The sequence below is a fragment of the Amphiprion ocellaris genome, chromosome 22, assembly GCF_022539595.1.
Source record: "Amphiprion ocellaris isolate individual 3 ecotype Okinawa chromosome 22, ASM2253959v1, whole genome shotgun sequence".
Lineage (NCBI taxonomy): Eukaryota > Metazoa > Chordata > Actinopteri > Pomacentridae > Amphiprion > Amphiprion ocellaris.
In genome coordinates this window covers 19,619,037-19,647,012 of record NC_072787.1, presented here as the reverse complement: position 1 = coordinate 19,647,012, position 27,976 = coordinate 19,619,037, and positions in this window count along the sequence as shown.

Sequence of the window (27,976 nt, the reverse complement as noted above, 5' to 3'; positions counted from 1 at the left end):
GTGTTTTGAAAACACTTACAAAAAAAAAACAACTAAAAACAAACTTAACCAAGGAGCTTTGATGTCTAAACTTAACTGCAAAAGTTTTGTTTTTTTTTTTAGTGTAAATAAAAGCAAACAGCAACTGAAAACAATAACTACAAACATAAACCTAACCCAGTAGCTTTGGTATCCGAACTTAACTGGGTAGTTTTTCCAGTATAAACCAAAGCGAGTGACTGAAATGAAAGTAAACCATGACTGAAAACAAATGCAAGCCTTACCAAGTAATATTGGTATCTAAACTTAACCAATGGGTTTTTAAAATGTAAACAGAAGCATACAGCGACTGAAAATTACTGAAAACAGTGATAGAAAACTACTATAGAAAACAAATATAAACTGGACCAAGTAGCTTTGGTGTCTTAACAATAACTGAGTAGTTTTCTAATGTAAACCACAGCAAAGAAGGATTAAAAATGACTTGAAAACAATGACTGAAAACACATCAGTGTAAAATGAATACAAAAATGAAGAGTCCTACATGGCACTTTGAACTTCACTTTCCTTAGTGAATATTAATTAATTACACCATCACCTCCCACCTCCTGATGTGTTTTTTGTTGCTTTTTATATGTGCAAAGTGAAAGAAAAACATGTCACATGAAGTGACCTATAGTAAAGTTCAGGCCAGAAAACGCTGCCATTTCACAATCTTTACAGCATTTGTTGGGAAAAGAATCCATTTCTCAATGTAGACAGCTGCAGCTATTACACATTTTTGTGTGTCACTGTGTTGCAGTTACCGCTGTTATTTTAATTTTGCTGTTTAGCTGGCACTATACTAAGTGTTTGCTGTGCAACCCTTGAACTCACTGAACAAAGTTTAGATTGAGACAGAATCTCAGATGAGCAACATTTCAAGCAACCAAATATAGAAGAGTAAAGACTGAAACAGAAGTCTACATGGAGGGTTCAGTGTGAGTCTATAAAGGAGGCATTCAGGCACAGCACTGAGCCGTAGGTCATCAGGATTTTGGAAGCCCAAAAATATGCTTTGAGTTGCGTTTCGGTGCACTTATATAGCAAATGATAATACCGACTGCTCAGGAGCTGAGGACAGGCGCTGCTTTAATTCACAAAATTCAAGAAAACAATGAAAACAAACACGTAAATCATCAAAACCAGAGCCTTCAGAAACAAGCATTTCACTGCGATGAAATATTCCCAGTGTTCCCAGATCGGAAGTGTCTGGGTGTGGGAATATAAAAAGATCCAGGCAGGAAAAGTTTTATTTTTGACATCACAGCTGCAGGATTGGGTCCAAGTCATGGAAGTGGGAGGTGGAGGGAGGGATGTGAAGTGTTTCAGGAGGAAAATGAGATTTTCATTCACAAAGGAGAAGAGAGCTGTGTAAAACGTTTGCACATTACTCAGACATATAAAGAACTCAGTTATCTTATGGTCACTGACAACATTTAATAATATTGCAGTGAGGCTTTCATTATATATATTGCATTTATTAGACACTTGGCATTTACATCTGAGAAATAATAAACGTGTCCCTATAAGACAGATTGAGCTTAAGAGAACTGATGACCAGTGAGTTCTCTTAATGCCAGAGAAAGCAGAGCAACATATGCTGGTGATATCATCTTAATGTAGACACCTGAATAAATCATGGAGGAATAACTGTGTGTTCAGCTGTCTCGTCCTTTACTGTAGGTTTTACGATTTGTCCTTTATATCAGCGCTGACAGAGAGTAATGAGTGAATCATCATTTACATCACGTGTCCCTTTTAGCCTTTAGAAAAGTTAGACAACGCTCAACTGCCACCAATCAGGAGCGGATCCATTATCTTGCACGCTTTGAAGTCATGAACTATATGACCACATCCTGTCTCAGTGTAAAAGGGAAAGTCCATCAATCAAAGTGTCCTTTGGGGGAGCTATGAAAGGCCTGACATTACGCAAACAGTAATCTGACTCGCCCTACCTCCAGAGGGGCCCATGTGGTGTCACGTTGGCCCCCATGCACCGAGGGCTCGCAGCGGGGGTCTGCGCAGGCCCGACCAGGATTCCTGCATCAATCTGGAATTGTCTCCTCGTTCGGAGAAGAGAGGCCTAATGGGAAAAAATGTACCACCTCGACACCACCTCCCAGGGCTGCCATAATGGAGCATCCATGGTCATTAATGGAGCGTACCTCCCACCTCAAGAGTCCCTATTCAGTCTCTGTCATCATTCACGGCCATCACTTCCTCAGAATTTAATGGTTTTGGAGGTTCCTTTTATCCCATTGTCTCTACGCCTCTGTGTCTCTTCCCCATTTAGGAGCCCAAACTAGAGGACAGGCCTGTTAGCTGGGCGTTGGGGCTGACCTCTGAACCCCTTCACTGGAGACTCCTTCAGCTTTCTTTTGGGCCTCTGTCCCCCTTGCCAAGGCAAATCAGACCCCAGGCGGGTCACGGAGAGAGGGAGCCACTGGGGGTCTCATTGTCTTCCCATTCACATCATAGACAAGTGGCCCGGAGTGGACATCAGACGCTCCCTATAGCCACACACACTGAGGGGACAATGTCCACACAAAGTGACAGCTCCTATTGCGAGAGGAATGCATGTGAATCGAGAAGGTTCAAAGAAGCACGCCAGCGAACCAACGACATGGGAATATTTGATTGCCAAGCGCTATTTCCCCCTCTTTTATCATCTGACGGCAACAATGAGGACGATTACAGTCAAACAATTTATTGTAATGTAAAGTTCATTATGTCAAAATGCTTTAAGGAGGAATCCATATGAAGCTGTACGTTGCATCCTACGCCCGCTTTTGCTCGAAAAATAATAATAAAAATGCTTCAGGAAATCAATCGGTGAGCATCAGAGTTTATGCTGCTCTTTGTGCTTTAGGGGGCAGGAGAGAACCAGAGGAAAAAGATTGGCTGGACCGCACAGGCAGGGCCGAGGGGTCGAAGTGAGCCGGTGGCTGGGGGTGAGATTAGGAGGCAGCTGAGGGAGGGCACGTGGCCTTCCTCCAGTACATATTCCCGCCATGGCCCAAGGCCAGGAGATGGGGATTAATACGGACTAAAAAAGGAGGGCTGGTGTTGCTGGCAAGTGTCTGGCAGTCCATCATTTCCATGCATTTCATAGTCACCTTTTTTGATGACAGCGTGTATTTGAATGCATGCAAATCAGGATTAATTTAAGAGGACGGCTTCACTCATTTACTCACAAATCCATTCAATTACCCTCCCGGACAGTTAGCAGGCTTTGCACTTTTGCGGATCCATACAATAATTGCTGTATGTTGCTAACGTGTGCGCTGTAATTTGGTCCTTTCAAGAGAGCACCACAGCAGCGTATTCTCCCCATACGTTTCCTTATCACTCATTTTCTCGTCTATTCTCCAGCGGTGACGTGGTGAGATTAAAGCACCAAAGCCTCCTGTAGATCCATTGACCAGCCATTCATCAGCTCATCGCAGGACATACTGCTGTTTTGTTAGCGCCGTGAAAAGCAGCTTAAGAGGTTCATCCTTAGCAAAAACCTGCTGCGAGTTAGAGCTGGACCTGAAAGGCGTCTGTAATAGTCTTTCCAGGGTTTGGAAGAGCTTCTTCCAATCAAAGTGTAATCACAACCGCCGACCAGGCAGCTTCTTCTGTATCTGTTAAACAAGATGGAAGCAGGTGATAAAAGAGTATCTGAGGGGTTTAAAGGCTGGAAGTAGCCCTGCATGAATAATCCTGCATTTTTTTCCTTCATCTAATAACATAAGGCGACTCGCTCAACTAAAATTGCCACACGAGGCAATAAAAATGAAAATGAACTTACTATTGCGTTTATTATTTTTGCGCTGTAACCTGGACAGGTTCTCTTTGTTCTTCAGCATGAAAGTAATTAAACATTAGGCCATAAAAACCACTGGATGTGACACGCACGTTTCAACTGAAAAGTGAGTGATTATTCATTATTCTGGCAGATTATGGTGATTAACAACTTTTTTTCTTCATTGCAGAAAAATATGCTATTAATGGATACGTGTGTGATCCTACTTTACTGCTGTAAGTCAAAGTGTAAAGTAACAATCAGGAGACAAATGGCTTTAAATCCGCTTTTTTTGGAATAAAATGTACAATTTCCTGTTTTACTGACAATTTTAAAGTATAATTACAGTTGATTTAAAGCTATTTCCCATTAATCTCTTCGAATTAGTAGAGCTTCAGGGAAGAAGTTACTGGACAAACCTCACACAAGAAAAGCACTACACAGGGTGCTCAGTCGTTGTGTCATTTCCAACGGCTGAAATCTTGAACAAATTTGTGCCAGACGTCACGGCAACATAGAATGTTGCCATTTAATCTAGATGTACCCACAAACAAAATGACCTTTCGTTGAGCACAGGTGTGTGTTATGCATGTGTACGTTACGTACGGATACCGAATCGAGTGACCTAAATATATAGCAGGTGGCTGGAATTGATGGGACTCAGAAACACCCCCACAATTTAGTCAATTGTTCCTTGTATCATTTCTGATGGATAAGTCCTGTAAGTCCTCAGCGGTGGATTTGTGGTAGGATTCACAATCATGTGATCATCAGCAGGCAGCTGACGTAGTGTTCATTTGTAGTCATAGTTACAGTGACACCATGCCGCTATCTCGCAATGATACAGAAATTTTTAACAAATCCGTGGATCCAGACTATAAGCCGCATCACTGCCAAAATCTAATCACTTGGTCCTTGTGTCATTTCTGACTTTCCCTGAAGATTTCATCCAAATCCGTTAGTCCGTTTTTGAGTAATGTTGCACACAGACAGACAGACAGACAAACACACACTGATGGTCACATAACTCCACCGTTCCTTGGAGGAGTAATAACTCAAAAAGGGTTCTTAGAGGTATGTCTTTGCAGAGTTTGGTGTGGGTTTAACTGATACTTGATACCTGCATTTACACTTTGTTTTAGTTTAATTTGTGTACGGTGCAATACTTTTGCACGTTTATAAAATTTTTGCAACTTGTCTGACTTTCTGCTGACAGATTTGCGTGCAAATGACTTATGACACCAATGACAAGCTCCCCATTTGTTTAAACATGAAAACGTCTCCATTTTATGTAGGAATATCTACAATATTGTGTAATATTTTTATTACATTTGGAGGTAAAAAAGAGGAAAGTATTCAACTATAATAACAACAGGAATAAAGATGTCAGAAATCCCACAGGATGGTTCTTTGAAGACCTTTTCTGAGAGGTTCATCAAGTAACCTCTGCTGCAGGGGTTCTTCAGAAGGAATCCCAAAAGGTTCCTCAAGTTTCTTCTAAGAGTCTGTGTTTTGCTAACTTTCAAATTCTGTTTCAGGCAAACAAAGCGGATCATATAAGGGCCACTAGTAGAAACTCTCTGCAGCTTTCCAACAAAAACACTTATTTTAATATTAATCATTTTAAAGGGATTGTTTTGGAGTCTGACTGAGAGGAAACGCAGAAATTAGCTGCCTGGAACTGACATCTTGCTGACTGCATTCGGGACTTAATCTGCATCTGCATTCAATTTAATCACCTGCATATTGTTCGCTGCATGCTGGTTTGCAGGAGGGTGACTTTTTGGAAACTCTGCAGCTAAATGCAGTCGTGGAACATCATGGAGATAATCACTAGTCATGTCAGTGGTGCACACGACGAGCGGCGGAGTCAGATGGAAGATGAGACTCGGAGGTGGAGGCAGAGAGATGACAGGAAATCCTGAAAGATGACATATCTCTGGAAGCTGCTGGTGCTCCTGCACTCACTGCTCTGCTGATAACCGATGAGGAAAGCTGTGGCGTTGATGCCAGACTTGAAAATTCTCCATGTCTGCCTCCCAGCTGTGGAGCGACAACTAATGAATCTGCAGCTTTAAAAAACATTCTGAAGAGAAACTTTTTAGTAATAAACTTCATCTATATAGTGTATTAGCAATTAACAGAAAGAAAAATATCCTAAAAAGACAAGAAAGAATGAAAGAAAGGTGGCATTTTACCTCCCAAATCAACCTGCTTGACACAAACAAGCCAGCATGTGAAAACGAACACGCAAGTGATGAGGTCAGCCAGCAAGTATGTCTTTACCTTCAGGCAGAGAGAAAACAAAAATTTAAAATGATTCATTCACCTTCTTAGAACTGCTACAGGAAACTGTGGTTTTCACTGTTAGAGAGTACAATTAGTCTGACTCACAGTCACAGCAGCCACAATAATGTGAAATACAGCAAACCTGAATTATCCTGTTGTCCTCATTTATGGGCACCAAAAAATATTGTTTCCTGTCTGAAAAAAATCCAAAAATTCAGCAAAAAAATTCCCCAAATTTCTGAAAATTTGCAAAACCTTCAGGAAGAAAATTCCAATAATTCCTTAAAAGTTTCCCTTAAAAGTTTATTTTAAAAAATCCACCAGATTTGGTTAGAAAATTCTTGTAAATATTTTAAAAAAGGGAATAAAAATCTTCATAAAACCTAAAAATATCTAAAGTGATTACATACGTGTCAGTAAAATTTCTACTATTTTCTTTAAGAACATTCACATAAAAGTCAACCAAAATCCAGTGAAATTTGCTGGGTTTTGGTTGATTTTTTTGTGAATCTTCTTAAGAAACATTTCCTTTTTTCCTGCCAAAAAATGTTCCAAAATTTCCCAAAAATGTTGGAAATGTGGACATCAGAAGTTTCACTGTGAAAATCTATTTTTTTCCACATTTTCAAACTTTGCAACGGGTCAATTTTCACCCGCAGGACAACACGAGGGTTAACATAATTAGGAAATGTGTGAAAAGATAAAGAGATATAATATGCATCAAACGTCCTCTGCAACATTTTATACCAGCATTGAAAAATCACTTTAATGCCTCTAATAGCATTTAAAAGCCATCTTACTGCTGATAATAAAACACAAATGACTTTACTTTAATTTGCAGTCAACACTGCATGACTCGTGAAGTTATTAAATATGTAAATTACAGTAAACAGAAGTCATTTGGAACACTTCACTACATATAATGATGCAGAAACGCAAAACGGGCTGCTGCTGTTTAAATAATTCACCAAGTGTCATTATGATTATATGGGTGAACCAGTGGAACAAGCAGATAATGTGAGGAACAAACGGTTAATACTGGGAACAGCAGGGTTTCCCCCCTTTTTCTTATTTTCCCACACTGATCTTTGTGGCTCAAACAGGATCAACTGAGCGCTGAGGTGTCTCTCTTCGCCTCCTCACCTCTCTGCCTCCCACTGTTGCCGCGTCGACGTCATGGAATGTGTGATGTCATCGCCAGAGCACACACACACACACACATGTTCTCACCTGGTTTCCACAGCAACCAAACCACAGCAGTTTCCTCTCCACCACATGTCACAAGACATGTTCGGTGAAAGGCCTCACGCGTACCTAGAAAACATGGTGAATCAAGCCGAGCCCCGCAGAGGTTGCACAAATCATCCGGGCTGCGATGGACAACAATAGCTCCTAACGTCCTGTTTCTGCCTGTGTGACTCACAGCAGCTAAAAGTCGAGCGTTCTGAGGGTTTAAGAGTCGACGCCTTTCACTAACTGCTTTTTAACACATCAAGGGCTTCAATTTGTGACACGTTTTTGGCAGCAAACTCAAGACCTGGCAGTAAAGAAAAAAAAAAGATGAAGAAAAAAACCCAAACTGCTTTTCATTTCAGAATCCTAATGAGCTTCATCTTTCCCTTTCACCTCCTTTTCACACACAGCAAAGAAACACGGCACCTCGGTGGTGCATTAAATGCACCGTTTACATGGTAGGCTGAAGTTTCCAACATGTGGCTGGACTAAAGTCAAACATATCTGTGTAAATACTGTACACAAACACACCGCCTCCTCCTCAGGCTAAAATGATTTCTCTAACATTGACCACTGACTCACATTCACCTTTACATACATCTTTACAAGACAGTTCTATCATTAAGTTAAAATTATTTTTGACCTTTCAGGGCTTTTTTTAAAATCCTAATAGGGTTATACAGTTTGCTCAAAGTTATTAAAGGTTTTTATTTAATGTAAATGTTTCAAAAAAGGGCAGACATGGAAGCAAAGGAAGCGATTATAAAGTTTTATGTACATTGAAGATTTATTATTTTATCATTTTAAACTGAATTTTGTAGTATTTTTTGCACACAAAAAGTACATAAAATATCTATTTAAACACACATAAAGCCACATGTGTGCTGAAATTCCAAAATAAAAGCGTTCTACAGCCAGTGCAACCAATACCACGTAATTATCTGAGATATTTTAAAGGAGTAGTTTGACATTTTTGAAATTGGAATTGGAATTATTTGCTTTCTTGCAAAGCGTTTGAGAAGAAGACTTGTTTGTTATCAGAATCAATCTACTCATCTCACAGCAACCTGAAATGTCAAACTCCTTCAACTCTCTGAACCTCAAGCAGTTTCTGAACACTTTACTTGCTCCTGTCACACTTTTCCTCCCTGTGAATAATTTATCGCTACAATATAAAATCCTGCACCTCTGTGGAAACAGCATAACCATGACTAGAAGTAGAAAGAATTTAAAATGTCTTATGTGCAGTTAGAGACAGTTATAATGCCATAAATTATACAAAAAAACCCACAGAAGTTACATTTCTTTTATTACTTTATAAAAAATACAAAAAACGTGGAAACAACATGTACAACCTAAGTACCCTCAAGTACTTCGAAAGAATACTAGAAAAATGAATGATGGCTCTACATACACCAGGTCTTTAAATGCTTTTCTGCTTTCATACTTTTATCCTATCTGCTCTGTGTAAAAAAAACTGGCAGTTCAGCCAAATGGTCTCTGAATTGTTGTCACACAACTGTCGGTTGCAGCTGAGTCATTAATAACTTTGTAGCTGCATCGAGAAGTGTGGAATTTTTTGTTTTTTATAGAATTCAGTTACTGAACAAACTTCATTTTTGGCACATATAGAATAAGGTAATTTTGATGAAATATCCCAGTTTTTAGCTAGAGTTGGTTAATCTTTCCAATCGATTAGTGATTCAACCATTATTTTTCAGTTTTTACAGTTTCTGGCTGATGAATGGTGTGATTTTGCAGTTTTCTAATGATACTATTTTGGGGTTGAGAGGGTTAAATAATGTTTTGTAATACATCACAACATCCAGTGATCCATCACAAAATGCTACAGGTGTTTTTCTCCTCTCACAGACTGTAGCAGCTTCATTTTCAGGCCCAGTTTTCCTCCCATCAGTCCTGCAGACAGCGTAAAGGGCTATGAGAACATTTGTGTTCTACACTGAAACAATGGGACAAAAGGCGACACTGGACTGACGTTGGTCGACTCTCTAGTGTGCTTTGTGTCCAGAGAGAAATACTGTAGAGCATTAAACCACTTAACTGGCTCAGACTGACAAACAGCTGGTGATGGCAGTTAATCAGAACCTTTTCTTTTCTTTGGCGGTTGCCACACTGTGCGGTTTGACTTCTAATAATACCGACCCACATGATCCAAGCACACTCTGCGTGCACGCACACACGCGCTCGCTACACTCGGCCTGCTCGGCGCGGCGCCAGGCCTTATGGGTAACTGGCATGGCTGGTTATCTCCATGGCAACAGGAATGCTGGCCCGGGCAAGCGCCAAGAGAGCAGCTGGTAGGTAGTGGCAGATTAGTCTTCGAACAGATTTACAGCCAGTCAAGTACTGCATGCCCTTTGAACAGAGGAAGAAATTATAAAGAAGCCATTAGAGTGAAAGAAAACAAAGACAGGATTGTAGTGGAGCTGAGTGAGTCCACTGACGGAGAGCAGGAGAAACCTTTTCCGAGCTGATCTGCCAGCTCGCTGGAGGTGTTGAGTGCAAGTGAAGAGCTTGTGGCTCGAAGCGAACGATCAGAAAAGAGCTGAGAAAATAACACAAGGCTCCTGCTGTGATTCAGTGCAGTCGATCTGATATAGAGAGGGACGGATTTCAAACCGATTTATTCCGCTAAGTTGGGTTATTACTCAATTAGCCAGTCTGTTAGGCACTCATATCTGATTTCCACAGGTTGGAACTTGGCAGTGTGTTTAGAATTATTATAAAAAATGCCTTCCGCAAAGTTTACATCTTGAAACATTTGTTACTTCACTTCATCATCTAAAAAAATGTTGATTAAATATATCTTTAGTATATTTTTTGTTTTTAACTAAAATACTACACTTTTTGCAAATGAAATCAAGTTTTCATGATGAAAAGCTCCAGGACAGCATCCCAGTGAGTCTTAAGGGAGGAATTTTCTCACCTGTTGTTTCCAAGGTCAAAAGCGAAACTCAGTTTTTAAGCCAACATTGACTAACGCTAAATCGAACATCTGAAACATTGCTATCAGCAAATCGCAGCAGTTGCAAGTGAGGATCTGCATTATGCAGTGCATCTCACTGAGGGTTTGCACTGTCATGTCAATGATTTTACAAATTCATGTCCTTTGTGACAGTCACGCCTCTGATGCTATCTCATGTGGTGAAGCTCCATCACATGTTGTAAATCTATTACACACTGAATGCTGAACTGGAGCTCGACTTCAACAAATTATATCTTAAATTAAATTGCTGTATCTGTGAGGAAAAATCTGATATTTAGATAGATATTATGTTCCCCAAATCATTCAGCACTAATTTCTTCAATTCTGTGTAAACACCATCTGCTGATGAAGATCAGGTTATATGAGTGAAAGCCACTTAAACAGCTGCTTAATGATAGAATATGTGGTTTTAGATTAGCGTTGTTGATATTTATATAGTTAGCATACTTAGACTGATATAGCATGGACCAGATTTACCACCCCTCTGGTCTGTGCACGAGCTTTAACATGGACAGAACAAGCTGGAATAGTGATATAAGGAGGGTGAGCAAGGGACAGACAGATTATGGACGATCAACGTTGCTGATATTTGGAATTTTTCTGATTGTCTGTATCTGTATTTTTACTGACCAATTATTGATTAATTAAATGCTCTACTTCAGATCTGATGCAGCTCTTCTCTGACTGTCTGTGGTCACAGAAATGTCTCTCAAGCAGAAACTGCAAAAACTGAAGAAGAAACAAGCTGCTGCCACAAACCAGGAAATCAACTCCTCTCACAGTGGCTAAGGCTGTGCTAACGGCTAGCAGCTAAGTGAGGAGGTTGCCACAGATTAACCCTAGACAGAGTCTGGAAAACAATAGCTAATAATACTTTAAAGATACGGACCTTAGTGGACAATAAAAGTGATAGAACAGAGAAAGATTAAGAACATGGAGAAGAACAGCAGACAGAACTGCAGCAGACAATCTCAGCTGATCACACATAAACAGAGGAGAACGTCATATTAAATCACTCCTATTTCTATTTTACATATTCAGTTATAGTCAAATGCAGAAGCCTAGTTATGAATGATAGGTCCTCACCTATCACATGCTATCAAAACATTATATTTAATGTAAATCGGTTTCAAATATCAGCTATTGATCCTTAGTTTGACGCACTTTGTTCCCCATTTACAGAGGCATGACTGTGTATGAACATCAGATCTTTTTAAACACACATACACAGAACAGAATGTGATAAAATAAAGTATATTGGACTAAAATTACATACCTCACCTTTAATTAACATTGTGGTTGTTCTAACATGTGTCTCTGTTATTGTCCAGAGAGACTACTTACATCCAAATCTTGGCAGCGTTTGTAAACTGACACTTAAATATGCATTGGACTGATTCAGTGTTCTACTGAGAAGCTGAGTCTGTTTAGAAATTAGGATTTATTATTAACTGATGTTTTTTTGAGCAGTATTAGGTGTCTGAAATTTATTGGAACTGAAGTCAGGGAGACTGAATTTACATCCGACATTGTGATAATAGATGAATAATCCACCTCAGCTGTCATATTTCAGCTTCATCTTATTCTCTTTGAAATAAGTGAGTCTGGTTGATTTGATTCTGCAGATTTTGTCCTGTCGCTTCTGTAAAACCAAGAGCTGCAAAAGCTGAAGAAAGGAAACTGAAGAGCAGATTCATACTCAGCCTGAAAATGCACACAATATGTCTGCATTTTCAGGCCAAATGTGCCATATTGTGATGCTATTCTGTGAAATCTTTTAAATGGGATCTAAAAAAAAAAAAAAAAATCCAAGCAAAATGACGACAGATTCATGCCTAACTAGAGTCAAACCGAGCAAAAAGCAGCTCAAATGAACTTCGTGTGATAATTTCAGCCCATGCAGCTGCTGTCTGCATCCCTAAATATGAAACTGGTGTTTTGTTTGCCATGTTTATTAATACATAATTCAAAATGCAAGCCGCCGCAGCGTGTAATAACGTTGCAGTCGGCTATGCACGCCCTCCTGGTTTCATACACTTTTTGCATATGCGGTTGTTTTTATGACTTTTAAGAAAATGCCAAAAGACACTTCTCAGTGACAGAGAGTGATTTAAATTCCAAGCGAGTGTTTTTCAGTCGAGCTGGTGTCCATTAGAGTGTTTTATGTCTGCTGCTGACACAATTTACTGACTTTTATTGCACCCTGACAGAAAAATATTAGCATATGACGAACGGAGACATCATTTTGAGTGCTGCTGTTGCGAGTGATGATGAATGGAGCTGATGAGTACAGCAGCTCTAAAATGATGGCAGACAGTAGCAGATGTTTTTGGGGTTGATTTGATCCAAATTGTCCGCATTATGTGACACCGCAGACTACCTGAGCTTCATTCACTGGACAAAAAACATCAAATTATATTGAATTGATGATTTCTAATAGCACTAGCATCACACAGCCATCCGCCAGCAGTCAGAGCGGGTCTGATGATTACACTGATTCACTTTGACTCGCTGCAGTATTCCCAATCCAGTCTGACTCAGGAATATCTGTCCTTGCTAACAAGCCTCCCCTTCTGCAGAGCTCATCATGTTAACACTTCGCTGAACGCTCCAGCAGCCGCAGAACAGATAAAAGGGAGCATAACCAACAATGAAGGCGGTGATTAGCGCACCGTGTAAGTCCGCATTTAGCAGTCAGAGCTTATTTGTGCAACTTTTTTCAACGACTGCGAGGCAATGAAGGCGGTTAATGTGTGTCAGTGGGTGTTTTTTTGGCAAGAGGTCAGGAACGCCTTGCAGCAGGCCACGCACGTAACGCAAACTTCTAAAATACAATTGACATTACTTCCATTATCTTGGTATCGGCATGACCTCGTGTCGGCTTATATAAACACCTTTTCGCTGAGCGGCAGCAGCTCACCAGAAGTAAAACAGATAAAGGATTAGGCAGGATTTGAGCCCCCAAATGAACAATTAGGAACAAGTCTAGGCATGTCCTGGCAAACGGCCCGCTGCCGTCCCATCGGTGGGTGAGCATCAAGTGCAGCATGAATCCACAGACTGTTGGGAGATTCTGTCTCTCTGCAGACCAGCAGCTGCCTCGTGCAGCTGTCCAGGGATGCAGCTTGTGAGGGAGGCAACAGAACTGGTCGAAACGCACCACGAAATCAGAGCAGGTGAAAAAAAAAGGGAGGCTTGTTGCATTTATTCCTTATTCATCCACAAGTCCAGCTGGAAACCTCCTGTGCTTCCAAATAAGTGTCAGATTCTTATTAAGCATAAAAGAATCCACAGATACTAAACTGGCCCACAAAAGCAGGAGCCCGAGGGGTCAGAGTAAATGGGTATTTGGAGAGACTGTTAACGTGGTTTTGTTGGAAAGTCCATAAAGGAAACATAAAATGACTGCAAAGACACTATTACAACTATTAAGAAATGATTGTAACATATGCAAAATGATCAAGGAGAGACAGAAAACAACTATATAAAATGACACCAATTAATTGCAAAGACATAAAAAGGCAACACAGAGACATAAAATGAACACAAACAGGCATTAAAAAAAGTTCAGAGAGACATAATGACAATACAAAGATAACACGACAACAAGGACAGTGAGAAAGACAATAAACTACTGCAATGACAAGACAATGCAGATGCACAAAAGAAGCATAATGCCACAAAATGACAACACAGGAAGACACAAATAGACTGCAAAGACACAAAAGGGCAACCGAGGAGACAGAAAACAAAGACACAAACTGAAACAACACAACTGCAAAAATACTAAAAGACAACTGAATAAGATAAAAACAACTGTAGAGATACAAAGGATGACACAGAGATACAGACTGATGACAAAAACACAAAAAGACAACATAAAGATGCACAAAACTATCACAGTGAATCACAACACATTTGAAAACACAAAAACATTGTGAAAACGTCGAGAGAGACACTAAACAACTACAGAGTCAAAATGACAACACACAGAGACACAAAACAACTACAGTAAGTCACAAAACAAGTGAAAAGACAAATAAAAAGTTGGCAAGGAGACAAAAAAAGACAAGAGACACTAACCCACCCTGACAATAACACACATATAAAATGACAATGCATAGAGACACAAAACAACCCCCAAAGGCACAAAGTGACCATCGTGAGGCACAACACGACTGAAAAACTAGATACAGACAGCAAAGAGACACAAAATGACTTCAAAAACACCCAAAACAACATTCTGCATCTCCTTAAATCTCCTCGGATTCCTGTTTATACGTAGAGTTGGGGGCCGTTTTATCGGCTTCAACCCTCTGCTGCACAGAACTCATCGTGTATCAATCAGAACAGCAAAAAATAAATCTTTAACAACATGGAAACGCTCTGGAGAACGGAGCCAGTGTCTCTTAAATCCTCCTCTTATGTAATTCTGTAGCTCGTTCGTTGGTGCGGTGCCTCCAGACCTAATGAAAGAGCTCACAGAGGCGTTCAGAGTCGACATGAAAACATGTAATTCTGCACATCGGGGCCTTTAAGATGGATTTTAGCTTGACACACATGTAGAGAATATTTGAGATAAGTTGGGTGCTTGTTTCCAAACATGATGGAAAAAGGGGCATCGCTTGACGCTCATTGGACGTCCGTCTTAAAATCAATAAAATACTGATTTCATTACTTTCTGTGCATAAAGCAACACTGCTATTTGAAGAAACGACAGCGGAGGAGGAAATGGAAACCACATTTCTATGAACTCTGCACATGTTGCTGCTGAAAGATGGGAGACGATGTAATCTTTTCCAGTTACCTGTACAGTAATAGGCACGTTTTCCATCTAATTATACATTCAAATGAAACAAGGTGAGATAAACAATAGGCTGCATTCTGCTCCTTCTCCTTCTTCCTCGTCTTTTTATAGACACCTTTCTTTCCCTCTTCCTTTCTCTTATGTCTCCCTGCCATCCCCTTTGACATGGGGTTTAAACCGAGCCGTATCATTAGGGAGTCAAGAGCATCTCTGTTGTGCCTGTGAGGTTTCCCCTCTCGGTTATATAATGATCTTCCCGTAGGCCTCTTCTGGTGTTGGCGGCGCTCCCTGCCTGCTAACCCGGCCCAGCTTTGGCACCACTCCAGTCCAAACAGAACCCACTTTGTCCTCGACTCTGTTTTTGGCACCAGCTGTTCGTGCACGACTCCAGCAGCTGACTCCTTTGTTTTACTTACAGCCGCCTTTTTTTCTTCTTACATCACCTTCTTTTTTTTCTAACTCCCCTCCTCCTCCTCCTCCTCCTCCCCAGTTTGATCTGTTTTTCAGGCCTCTCTCTCTCTCTTTCTGTTTTTCTCTTTCTGTCTTTTTGTCTCGTTTTCTATTGACATTTTTTCCAGCTCTCGCCTCGAGCCCTTTTTTCCCCCTGCTGTCTGCAGGAGAGGCTGTTAGCGCTGTGATGTATGAGGGCAGCTGACGCCCACCTGCTTCCCAGCAGTCAGTCTGGAGGACTTCTCTAAGCTCCACTATCAGCTATTGGCCACTCACTCGCCTCTGTGGACGAATCAATACCAACTGTCACACCTGTCGAGGCTCCCGGTAAACACCATCCGCTGGAAACTATTAGTGAAATCTGACAAATGAAGATACGGCATAATTATATTTCTCCAGCGCTGCCAACATTGTGTCATGATTGGTTGGCCCTTTGCAACTTCATGATAGCCTTCTAAAGCTGGATTAAATCCTATTTTATGGAGGCAGGACAGCGGGGTCGTTAGCGGTGATTTACGGTCTCAGTAAGTGCTTTTATCGCCGTTGATTTGAAACAGTAAAATTCATAAGGGGAGGAAATTGGCTTAATAATTGAGAGCCACTAAAAGGCGATTCTCCAATAATTGCTCTCCTCTCTCGTCGGCAGAATAACTGAGAATCTGTCTCGGCTTTTGCAGCCGGTGACCTTCTTCTCATCGGAAGTAAATGATGATCCTGTAGAGCTGACGTGGGATTAATATCGCTGCTGATCAGGTGGTTTTAGTTTCCACACTGGTTCTGACACACATTGTTTTACAGTTAAAAGCAGCCAGATGGTTTCACTCTAAAAAATGGACACTGGGATGAAGATAAGTCTGACCCTTCATCCACCTCTGAGCTGAAAAAAACTCAGGTCGAACTTTTCTTGTAGAGGAACTAGTGATAAAAATGTCAGATTCTCCTATGATAGTCGTTCATTCACCAACTTGTTCACTTCACGTTAATAAGCCACGTGACCAAAGTAAAGGCCTGTAGTTCAGCCACAACTAGAGCTGCACAATTAATCCAATATTAATCATCATTATTATTCTCACTTCCCGCAATTGAATGAACAGGATTGTAGCACCTAAGTCAATACTTAAAGCCACTTTATTGCTTGATCTTTATGACACTTTTTCGATTTATTTTCTTTCGTTATTCATCATTTAAAAAACTTTGGAAAAAAATCCAAAAATTCTGCAAAAAATTCCCCAAATTTCTGAAAATTTGCAAAACCTTCAGGATGAAAATTCCAATAATTCCTTAAAAGTTTCCCTTGAAACTTTTATTTTAAAAAAATCCCCCAAATTTGGCAAGAAGATTCTTGTAAATATTTTCAAAAAATGAGTAAAAATCTTCCAAAAAAAAAAAAAATCCTAAAAAATATGAATTTTGCTGGATTTTGGTTGTTTTTTTGTGTGAATATTCTTAAAGAAAATATAAGAAATTTTACTGATATATATATATGTAATCACTTTGGATATTTTTGCAATTTTTTTGGAAGATTTTTACTCTTTTTAAAAAATATATTTACAATTTTTTATTATTATTTTTCTTATTTTTTAAATTTTTATTTCTTGCCAAATTTGGGGGGATTTATTGATTTTTATATATATAAAACTTTTAAGGGAAACTTTTCAGGAATTATTGGAATTTTCTTCCTGAAGAGTTTGCAAATTTCAGAAATTTGGGGAATTTTTTGCTGAATTTTGGGATGTTTTTCAGACAAGAAAAGAAGATTTTTTTGGTGCCCGTAAATGAAAACAGCAGGAGGGTTAAAGAATAAATTTGACTGACAAAATATATTGTTATAGTTTTGTGCTATTTTTGCCAGTTAATATTAGTTGTGACTCATACACTTTTATTTGTCAGAGACCATTGATAAAAACATTAATCGCATAGGAGAAGAAATGCATTATGTGAGATGCAGCTATCGGGTTATTACTAGCTGCAGTTGCTGAGCAGAGAGCTGCAGACATAAAATACAAATATATATCCAAGGTGGTGGTGATTAATTTTCTGCGTTGCGCTGCAAAACAAGCAAGAAGGCAATTTTAGATGTTAGAAACTCGTTTATTAGGATTCAGTGTTGTATTTGCATTTCTATATGAATGTTTTATGCATATAAGAAGGTGAAACATCAACTTTTATTGGAGTAGATGATGTTTTTGTTGGTGGGTTAGCCTGAATGCTAAAGAAAGAAGTTGGAAATAGACAAAAATCTAACATAAAAGTCTAAAACTATGAAATCAAGCCAAATTGTTGGACTCAAAATGTTACATATGTTTCAACTTTTTCGATTTTCACGGTGCAGTAAAGGCCTTTAAAGCGACGCCTTCAGTCTGGGCGGGTTACGCAGGAAAGGAAGTCGCCTATTATCTGCAAAAGGCACACAGAAAAGAATCAATTAAATTGTTAAAGCTCACAATTGCAGAGAACAATGTCATATTAGAGACGGCTCTTCAGAGGCTGTCAGCGCTCATTTCCATTTTATCACAGAGGAGGAGGAGAAAGAAGAAGCAGCTCAGGGCTAAAAAGAAAAGAGCGAAATAGGACAGTGTCAATTCTGAGGTCAGATGTCAGTCCCACGACGACTTTATTATTTCCTCCATACGTGTCTGGGCATTAGTCACGGGGTAATTGAGCAGAAGGGTATTGATTTGATGTCCAGGCTAATTGTGTGCTGGAACTGAATGGCTGTGTAACTGGCTGACGTGACAGGTTTATGGTGTGGTGGTGTATAAACTTTGAATTTTATGTAGTACATCTGTCAGATTGGTGTGCGAGGAGACAGCTACCTTCTTTCTCGATGTGTTGCAAAATTTGACCCTTCTCCTCCATTTTCTGGGTTGCCAGGGTGACAAATCTCGCCCTATCTGATATATTCATCTGATTGGTTGGCTGAGAAGGTGCAACAGTAAAGAAATTAAGTACACAGCAAAGATATGTTATCAGAAACAAACATTTCTCTTGAAACTTCACTAAAAATACAGTTTAGTTTTACAGATTTTTTTTTTTTGGAGACAGTAAAAAAATACAAGTTGATTTATATGTCAGACAAGACATATTGCCCCCCTTAATCCCACAACTTCCACTATAAGACAAAAAAAATATTAATTAATGAGCTCTAGAGTTGTTGGCAGGCAGATTTTTGTTTCCTTTGTACAGAGCTAGGCTAGCAGTTTCCATCTGTTTTCAGTCTTTATGCTAAGCTAAGCTAACTCTCCTGCTACAAGTTTGAAAATATGTTGATTTGTGATACAAACAAATCTATGATGTCCCTTAAAATGTAAATGAGAATGCAGTTTGCTTATGTAACAATTCCATTTTTGGGAAACTCAGCTGGCTTTGTGTAGCCATGGTTCCAGATTTTGGGGTAATGTTGTTTTTGAAAACACAAAGAACAGTGTAAAGTCATTTCTAATCATTTCAGAGGACAGATGTGTGATAATAAATAAAATCCAGTGAAAGGGAGAATCCCAGAGGTTCAGTCTGGAGCACAAAGGGCAGAAATGAAGGCCAGTGTGGGTTAAGTGTGAATGTTTTTGCTGCAGTTTTGAATAAAAGAGGTCGGGTCAAGACGCAGTTATTTAACTTTTTATATTTATAAAGTAGGAAAAGGTCAAGAATCCTTTAGTTTGAACTCCTCTGATGTTGTGTGTGGAGACGATGGTTTGGCCAAATGGGAACCAGATGAAGTCCAGACTGAGCTTCTGTCACTGCGAGCCTCATCTGAATCTGTCAAATGAATCATTTTAAATCTGTGCCACCGTCAGGCCACATCGACCGTCTGATCAATCGTGCAGCGGGTGCTGTCTGGAGGATAAATCGCCGTGGTAACAGAGTCGGCCATGCTGGACTGTAGAAGGGAAAGACTGACTCATCACGCTCAATAAAACAAAGAGCAAACAACAAGTGCGTCAGGGACGGATGTGCCACAGCTATAAATGTCAAAAGCATCATTTCCCAGGCAGAGATCACAACAGAACTCTCCAGGCGGGATGTTACGACAGGGAATATGTTACAGCCGGATAAACTCATGATCATTTTCCATACCTGAAAGACAGCTCTGGCTGGTTTTAAGCTAAGATTTATACATAAATGTCGGTTTCTCAGGTATCCTAAAGCATTTATATTCTGTACTGTCCACAATAAGAAATGTCTATGAAGTGAGATTTACAGTTAAAGGTTAGAGGCTGCATCACACCGTCTAGTTTTAATGCTAAATGTACTATTTTTAAGCACTTTCGTGATCCGTTTAAAGATCTTAAGGAGAACTGCTGCTTGTGTGCATGCATCATGGGTAATGTAGGCAGCAGGTTTTAAAGCAGGAAGAATGTATGACATAAAAAATACAATCTTTGCATCGGTTTTGATATTTTTCTTCCATCAAAGACTTTTCTGTAGAATATTATCATTTCTCACCTTTGCATTGTGGATATTTTGCCTTTCTGTCTCTCCATTGTGGAGAACTTTGTGATGTGATCTAAAAAAAAAAAAGAAACTTTTATCTGAAAAAAAAAGAAATTTCTATTTTTTTGTATGTTCGTAGTGAAAAGCAAGTTCCACTGTAAAATTGAGAAATATGCCTGAACTCTAGCAGTATTTCTCAAGTATTGACCTATTACAGAATTTTTTTCATTAAAAAGGCTGCGTTGTTGACACACTCACTTGCATTGTTCAAGAACTTAATCGTGTCGCTTCATTTCCTCGCAGCTGCCCACAGTCAAGCTCAACCTTAAGTTTCCATATCTGAGAAATCTCCACTTTTAAAGACTCATAAAATACTGAAATTAGGTCCTTTTTCGCAAACACTGAAAGTATCAGTCAGTGGGAGTTTGGTGCAAGTGGGCGTAAAAAAAAAAAATCCCTGTAACACTACAAAGTGATTTATGTGGGAAGTTTCAAGAATAAAAACATAATGCTTATTTTAAGATGTGTTTCTTTGCTTAATTCAAAGGAAACACGTGTCAGAGAGTGAAAAGCCTTTTAGTGGGTATTTTGCCTCTGGTATCTTCACTGATATGCTGCCTGTTTGATTTACTGTTTGTTAACCGTCAGTTTCTCTTCTTCAAACAGGCTGCAGAGAGAAAGTCCTCCTCTTGACTTTAGGACTCAGCAAAAGAACTCAGCGCCCACCTAATAAATTACCTGTAAACCGGTTCAGTTTCTTCGTTTTCAAACCGTAAAGCTCTTAAAGTCTTAGTTTAAACATCTCTAAATATCTGTAGGAGATTTTTTTCTTTGGGCTCATCGTTCTTCTTTGCTTTTCACACTTTAAGAAAAACAAAATCACAATCTGAGAGTGAATCAACGGCAAAATATCACCGAAGACGGGATCCTGCATTTTTTTTTAAATTTCTTGCCTTTGTTTGGTTCTCAGGATGTTGATGAGATGAACACTGTAAAAAATGACTGTGTAATTGGAAGGATTTTTTTCCATTTCATTTTATAGATTTTTTGTCCAACGTATGTGTGAAATACACAAAAATATCAATAATTTAAAAAAAAAACACAGAAAAATGTGATACAAAAACAGACAAATAAAAAAAATGCAAAACCTACAAAATGTAAATTAATGTAATTTTAAAAAATTGTTCCCATTTTATGTTTCAGATTTTTTTCCATGTGTGAAACGACAAAAATATCAAGAAAATTACAAAAAATGAAAATTCTTATTCAAAATAAACAAATAAAATAAATCCTGCAGCCATAAATTAATGTGTAATTTTTACAGAATTTTTTCCTATTTTATTTTACAGATTTTTTCCCATATGTGTCAAATACGCAAAAATATCAGTAAAATTAAAAAAAAACCCTGAAAGGTCTAATGTTAAAAATTTAAAAAAAACCAACAACAAAAAAAAACTGCAACAGTAAATTAACGTGCATTTTTTCCAGATTTTTTCCCATTTTTATTCCAATTTTTTTTCCCATATGTTCGACATACACAAAATTTTCAGTAAAATTACTAAAAAACCTGAAAGGTCTAATGCAAAAAACAAAACAAAGAAAACATGCAAAACTTGTGTGTAATATTCATTTTCCCAATTTTACTTCACAGACTTTTTACCCATGTTTAAAAGATGCAAAAATAGCAATAAAACTACAAAAAAAATGCACCTCAAACCCCCCATTAAAAACCTGTAACTGTGAATAATTCTAAAATTTTGTTTTTTAAACAAAATGAAAACATTTTTTGCAAGATTCTTATAATTTTACAAATATTTCCTCTTTTCAGATTGACGAAACTTAATTCAAGCTTAGTACTGCAAATATATTTCTAAAATTTGAAAACAATTAATGACAGTTAACAGTATTTGTTCTGCAATTTCACATAAATTTGTTTAATAAATATGAGATATCTTGTAAAATCAAACAATTTTTCAGGGTTAGGGTTTATCCATGTATAATAATTTCTATAAGCACTGTTTATCTTTCATCAAAAATGAAACTAGCCAGATTGTTTTCGCACCAGCTGCCAGAATATTACTTTCCTTTTTTTATTTTACACTTTTTAAAAAAAATGTACTTGTACAGTCCAGTGTTGGCAGCTGCTGCTTTTCGTTGCTGAAGTATATGTGTATTATGTTTATTTTAACCTCGCCCACTGGTGGAGGTTAAGGGGAGGAAGCTGTCATCAGGGCGCCCTCCTTCTTTCTTTTTACAAAAATATAAAACAGCTGCATGTCTGGAAGCCTGTTAGATGTAGGAGACATCAAAATAAACCAAAGTAAATGTATCTATCTGAGGAAATCCTTCAGATGGCTGGAGTTTCTCTGTTGGTTTTGGTAGATAGAGGGAGCTGCTCTCCTGTAGTTGACCTGACTGTGATTGAGTGACTCTCACTGTGACAGTTTGATGACTTTTCATAAAGCTGCCTCGTCTTCCTGAAGGGTCAGTTTGTGTCCCTGTCACACGCTTTCCATTCATCGCTGACTTTTATTGACGCGGCTCCATCGGTGGAAAACTATCTTTTGAAGCCATTAATTTCACACTGTATTGGTTTTAAGATGAATCATTTCATGCCGGTTCTCAGCGACCTTCCTCCAGTTTAATTTTTAATGACGGGAGATTGGACGGTCAGCCTCGGCCCTCGTGCTTCCTCTCCTCTGTCTACAAGTAGTGGTATTGGCTTTATTTGATTTGAGGACAGTTCAAATGAATGCACCGAGTGGCCATCTGCTCTAACCTTGTTTCATCGACCATAAACAGGCCGGCTCCATCAGTGAAAAAAAAAAAAAAAAGAAAAGTCTTGGCCAAATATTTGCTGCTCTTCGACCCCATTTGGTTTAGTGTGTTCTCTGTTTGCATTTCAATGACCCACGGTCAGTGCCAGAACGATGGCACGTGTGTCCCTGACGAGCTGTCCCCTGATAAGACGCCAGCAGAGGAGAAAGGCGCCGAGGCCTTGTGGGATCGGAGCAGGGTGAAGGATGGAGCAAACACAGACCGGCTGCTGGTTCACACACATTTACCAGTGAAACTCTGGTATCAGTCTCCTCACACACATCGCTGCTGCCGCCACTGCTGCTGAGTCCTGCTTCCTTTTTGTCCTGACGTCTACTACCTTTACCGGCTCACAAAGCATCCTCGGCAAAGGGACAGGAAAAGCATCGGGGCTACAATTGTTATTCATTGCTTTATTATCTGAATGGCACTCGTCGATTAAGTGACACCTCCTCAGCCAAGCATAGTATAGTGCCTTTAATCCCCAAGCCTCCTAATTACTGCTCATGCAAATCACAGATCAGAGCTCACCAAATATTTTGTGAAAGAGAGAGAGAGGGAGAGGGAGAAAGTGAGGGGATAAGGGAATGCAGTTTGTGCATGCACGGCTGTGTAGCATTTCTTTTTATTTTTTTTTCCCTGAATTTCTGCAGATATGGAATTAGCTGAGGAGGACGGGATTGTGCGGATTAGGCGGAGAGATTTTACCAAACGCGGACTCCCTATGTGTAATTCATTTTGGCGTCCTTGAAATTGCCACTGTGAGAAATTCAGCAGCTGCAACAGCAGCGCCGAGTCCTCAAACAGGCAGAATACACCCCCCAGCCTCCACCTCCCACCCACAACACCCACACCGCCGTCACCACTCCCACGTTTCTCTGAAGCACGATTGCATGAAAGCTGTTGGGAGTGTGAATGCAATGGTTTGGGTTTTTGTGAAATTTGCAGCTTCTAAAAATATTTGAGCCTTTTGTGGTGGGAATGGATGACATATCTCAGTTTGATGCCTCCCAATGTGCACCTCTAATCCTGTGAAAGTGTGTTAAAGTGTTGGTTTGCCCAAACCACAGAAAGCACCCCGGACGCTTCCCCCCCTTTAGCTCTATCTTACTGTGGAGCTACTTTTGCTTTCATCTGCAGAGGTTTTTCAGATATTTGCTACAGAGATCCCTGCTGCCACTTCAAGTTAATGAAAGTAAAGGGAATTTCTTCTTTGCTGCTCACAACGTTAAAAAAGTGACAACTGAAGAGCACCTTGGTGGCTTTGAGTGGACGGACGCACACAGTTTCATCCACTGAGAGTCCTCTGTCATCTCTTTCCTTTGATTTTTCAGTTCTCTTTCCTCTGTCGCTGTCCAGTAAAGGCATACAATCCCTCAACAATAATGGAAAAATAGAAAAATATCAACCTGAAACCTCAACAGCTGCTTGTTTTTTCAAAAGCAGTGCCTTAATTAACCTGAGATAATCAACAGGACTGGCTGTAAACAACTTTAATATGAAACTATTTTCTACCAGCGATGTTTTCCCAATGATGTTCTGATAAGTAACCGGGACACTGTTGTTGTCGTTGTTGTTAAGATCTGTGCATGGAATTTTCTCGGAAATGAGCATCACAAACAAAATTAAATTCACCTTTATTACATTAAAGCAGCTGCAGGATTCTGACAGGCAGAGAGAAGTCTGGTTTCTACTTGATACCTGCAGTATCTGATTTTACCCTTCGATAGGAGCACAACAACAGACGTGTCACGTGTCCGTATGATTCCTTAATTATATTTCAGTCATCAACCATGTTTCACTTTGGATTATGCAGATTGTATTCAATACATTTTAATGAATATTGTTACACATGTTGACCTTTGGCCCATAAATATTGCACACACATTTTTAATACAGTTTCTTCTGCACGTCTGTATATTTAGCAGTATGTATTAACCGATCTTAAATCTCCTGCACCGTAAATATTGCTCATTCTTTTCTTTTTTCCTTTGTTTTTCTGTACTTACCCTGTTTTTGCACTGTTCTTGTATATTCATATGTGTTATCTCAGTAGTAGACAAATAGATTCTGTAGAGGTTAATCACAGCACTTGGTAGAGACCCAGGAACTATGAATTTCGTTGCACTGATAACTTCTTTAACACTGCAAATGAAAATTAAGTCTCTGAATCTTTAGAATTACAGAACTGAATGTTTATATGTGAGTTCTGACTTACAGCGAAAATCGCGTTATGTCGCGCCGTAGTAACACGATTCCGATGTAAGTTGAGACCCCCCGTACATGCTAGCTACCTATGTGTCTAAAAGTGGCACTGCACTATGTAGTTTTTCTGTGATATTTTGTTGTTGCGATCTGAAAAAACAGCTCAGCATGGGTGTAACTAATCACCTAAGAAATAATTAGATCCACAGTGCAGCAGCCTTCATCACGTTCACCACATTCTGTTGTTATACAGACTTGACGTCTCTCATCAATCCCCCGATGTTCTCGCTTGTATGCACATGGTTTGCAAAATCTGGAAATCTTCATTAATACAGTTAGATATATTTAGAGCTTCATTGTTTGACTGGTCTGTTTTAGCTGCATGATATTCCAGTGTCAGCTCTGTTTCAGCACCCAGCTCTGGGATGGTAATTTGAGAAAATAGGTGTGTAATGGTTTTACATACCGCCTGTCGAGCGACCAGGTTATGTTTTTAACACCCTCTTTGGTAACCGTGTAAACTGGTATCATGTCTTTCGCAAGGTGAAAATTTATTACAGCTGTTATTCTTTCAGCTGGTTGGAACCTTTCTCATAAGTCTGATCTTCGTTTCTGCAGCTTAAATATTTCCATATGACACGTTGCATTCCTTTTTGCAACCAAATCTTACTTTTCAGAGGCTCTCTCCTGTTCCTCGCTCATCTTGCTGTGCACACATTTAGCCTGCACCTCAATAACTAATAATGTATCATTTAAAAATGAACATTCAGATAATATATATGTGTATCAAATTTACTCTGAAACCTTAAATCAGAGTAAATTATGACCCATCAGACTGACTTCTGTTGTAGATTAGTCATGGAAAATGAGAACTGTGTGAGTTTTCTTTCTGTATGAAACAGAAAAAATAAAGCATAATGGTGTGTTTTAGTTAATTTGCTTCAAATTGCACTTCCTGCAGTGCGTCTGTTTCAGATGTCAATGTTAAAACGCTACATTGTGCAGCCCCACTAACTAGATAAATATCGATAATCTTTCTCCAGAATCACAAACGCCTTCTTTAAAGGAATAATTTTAAAAAATGTGCTCATCTGCTTTCTTGCCGAGGCTTAGATGAGAGGATTGATAGCGCTCTCTCACTGAATGAAGTGGCTCATTAAAAGGCGACTGGTCTCCTACAGCTATATTTCTTGCAGGGTGTCTTCAGAGACAGAAGAGCAGCAGATTTAAAAAAAAAAAAAAAAAAACTCATACCAAATGAATTATAGAAGACAGTGTCAAACATCAAGGTTAGTAGCGCAGGCAGCACTGATACACAGCTCAGGGAGGCAGGTGTTCATAAACCTCTAACACGCACTCATAAAAAATCATTGCGCTACAAGATAAACACAGTTACACTCCTTCTCAAGGCCACTTAAGGAAAAATTGTGGGATGTTTTTTTTTCTGAACCAGGATCTGAGAATGATGCTGCCACAAGTTGCAGCTTTAAAAATACATAGACGTGTGATGATAATTCACGGAGCGTAACTCGATGCCGCGGCCGCACCTGTGATGGGGATCATAAAGTTCCCAGCTGCTGGCGTCCATTCAATAAAAAATAAAGCAGAGAACAAAGTGTCTCAGCCTGTGTGATGTGTAAATTCGCTGCTTGTCATGTTTCTGTCTCTGCAAAGCCCAGGGAGGGGGGGAGGTCTGCCCCTAAGTTTACAGTAAGAGGATTATATCACCAATCACCTGATGTCACTGTAAAGCCACAGCTCCCCCTACAAACCCCCCAGGGCCTCCGTTGGTGCCGCCCATCGTGATCCCACCGTCAGTCCACAGGTTGAAAATATTCCCCCCTCGGGCCGACGATGACAGGAGCTTCTGCACATGCTCAGACGCTTGTTTCAGTCTGTTTGAGTGGCAGAACAACTGAGGATCTACCCACCGGAAGTGAAAGGCCACATGGCGAGCAAAGGTGCAGCATGAAGCCATCGGGCCATTTGTTCTTTGACCCAGAGATGTGCCTTTTTGCTCTGAGGAGGATTTCCCCTGGAAATGTCCACTTTGTCATGTCCTACAGTCTGCTCAGCACCCCGCTGACACCCAGATTAGTTTTGCTTTTCACCCCTATAAACAGTAAAGCTGTTTCAACGCTGTGGCTGGTTCCCCTACATTTTCATGCCCCCTAAAATGGCTTTTCCCACCCTGATGTTCAGGGTTCCCCCCAGAGGGTCACATAATGAGCCTGAGAGGTCAAGAAATGATTTACGGTGCAGGAAAATATGAAGAACTAAAGGAGAAAGCCCATTTATTCTAGGCAGGTCTTGGCCCTCAGGCAGAGATCAAAGAATGAAAGCTGCACGCTCACAACTCGTTATTTATTTCAGCTTCCGAAGATCGACGTTTTCTGCAGAAACTGCCTCATTCAGGATTCTTTGCTTGTCGCTCTTTAGACAAACAACTGCAGTAGAGTTGTGAGTGTGCAGCTTTCCCACGCTTTCTAGGAAAACCGACATAACGTGTTTCTGCTGCACTAAAGCGTTTTTTTCTAATCTCTAGTGGATGGTTTTAGCTGTTTATTCCTCTAAATATCCTCCAAATACAGCAGTGTGAAAAAGGTAAATCATGCCAATGCTACCTTTACAGTTAGGGCTGGTATAATTTTAGGGGTTTATTATCTAATCTGATGAAATGACCAAAAGAGGCAATACTGGACATTGACCTTTATTATGCAGAGAAAGTTCTGGACAGTTTACTGGTCAATGACATGTTAAAATAAATACATTTCTGTATTATTGACCTTCATTCATTCAGAGTTACAGACATTTGACATGACAATAAAAGCAGTGAGTACACATTCTTTCAGTATTTTTCTGCAGAGGTTAAACCAAACATTAAAGCAAAATAATTGAAAAAGTAGAATTTTCTGTCAGTTAAACTTAT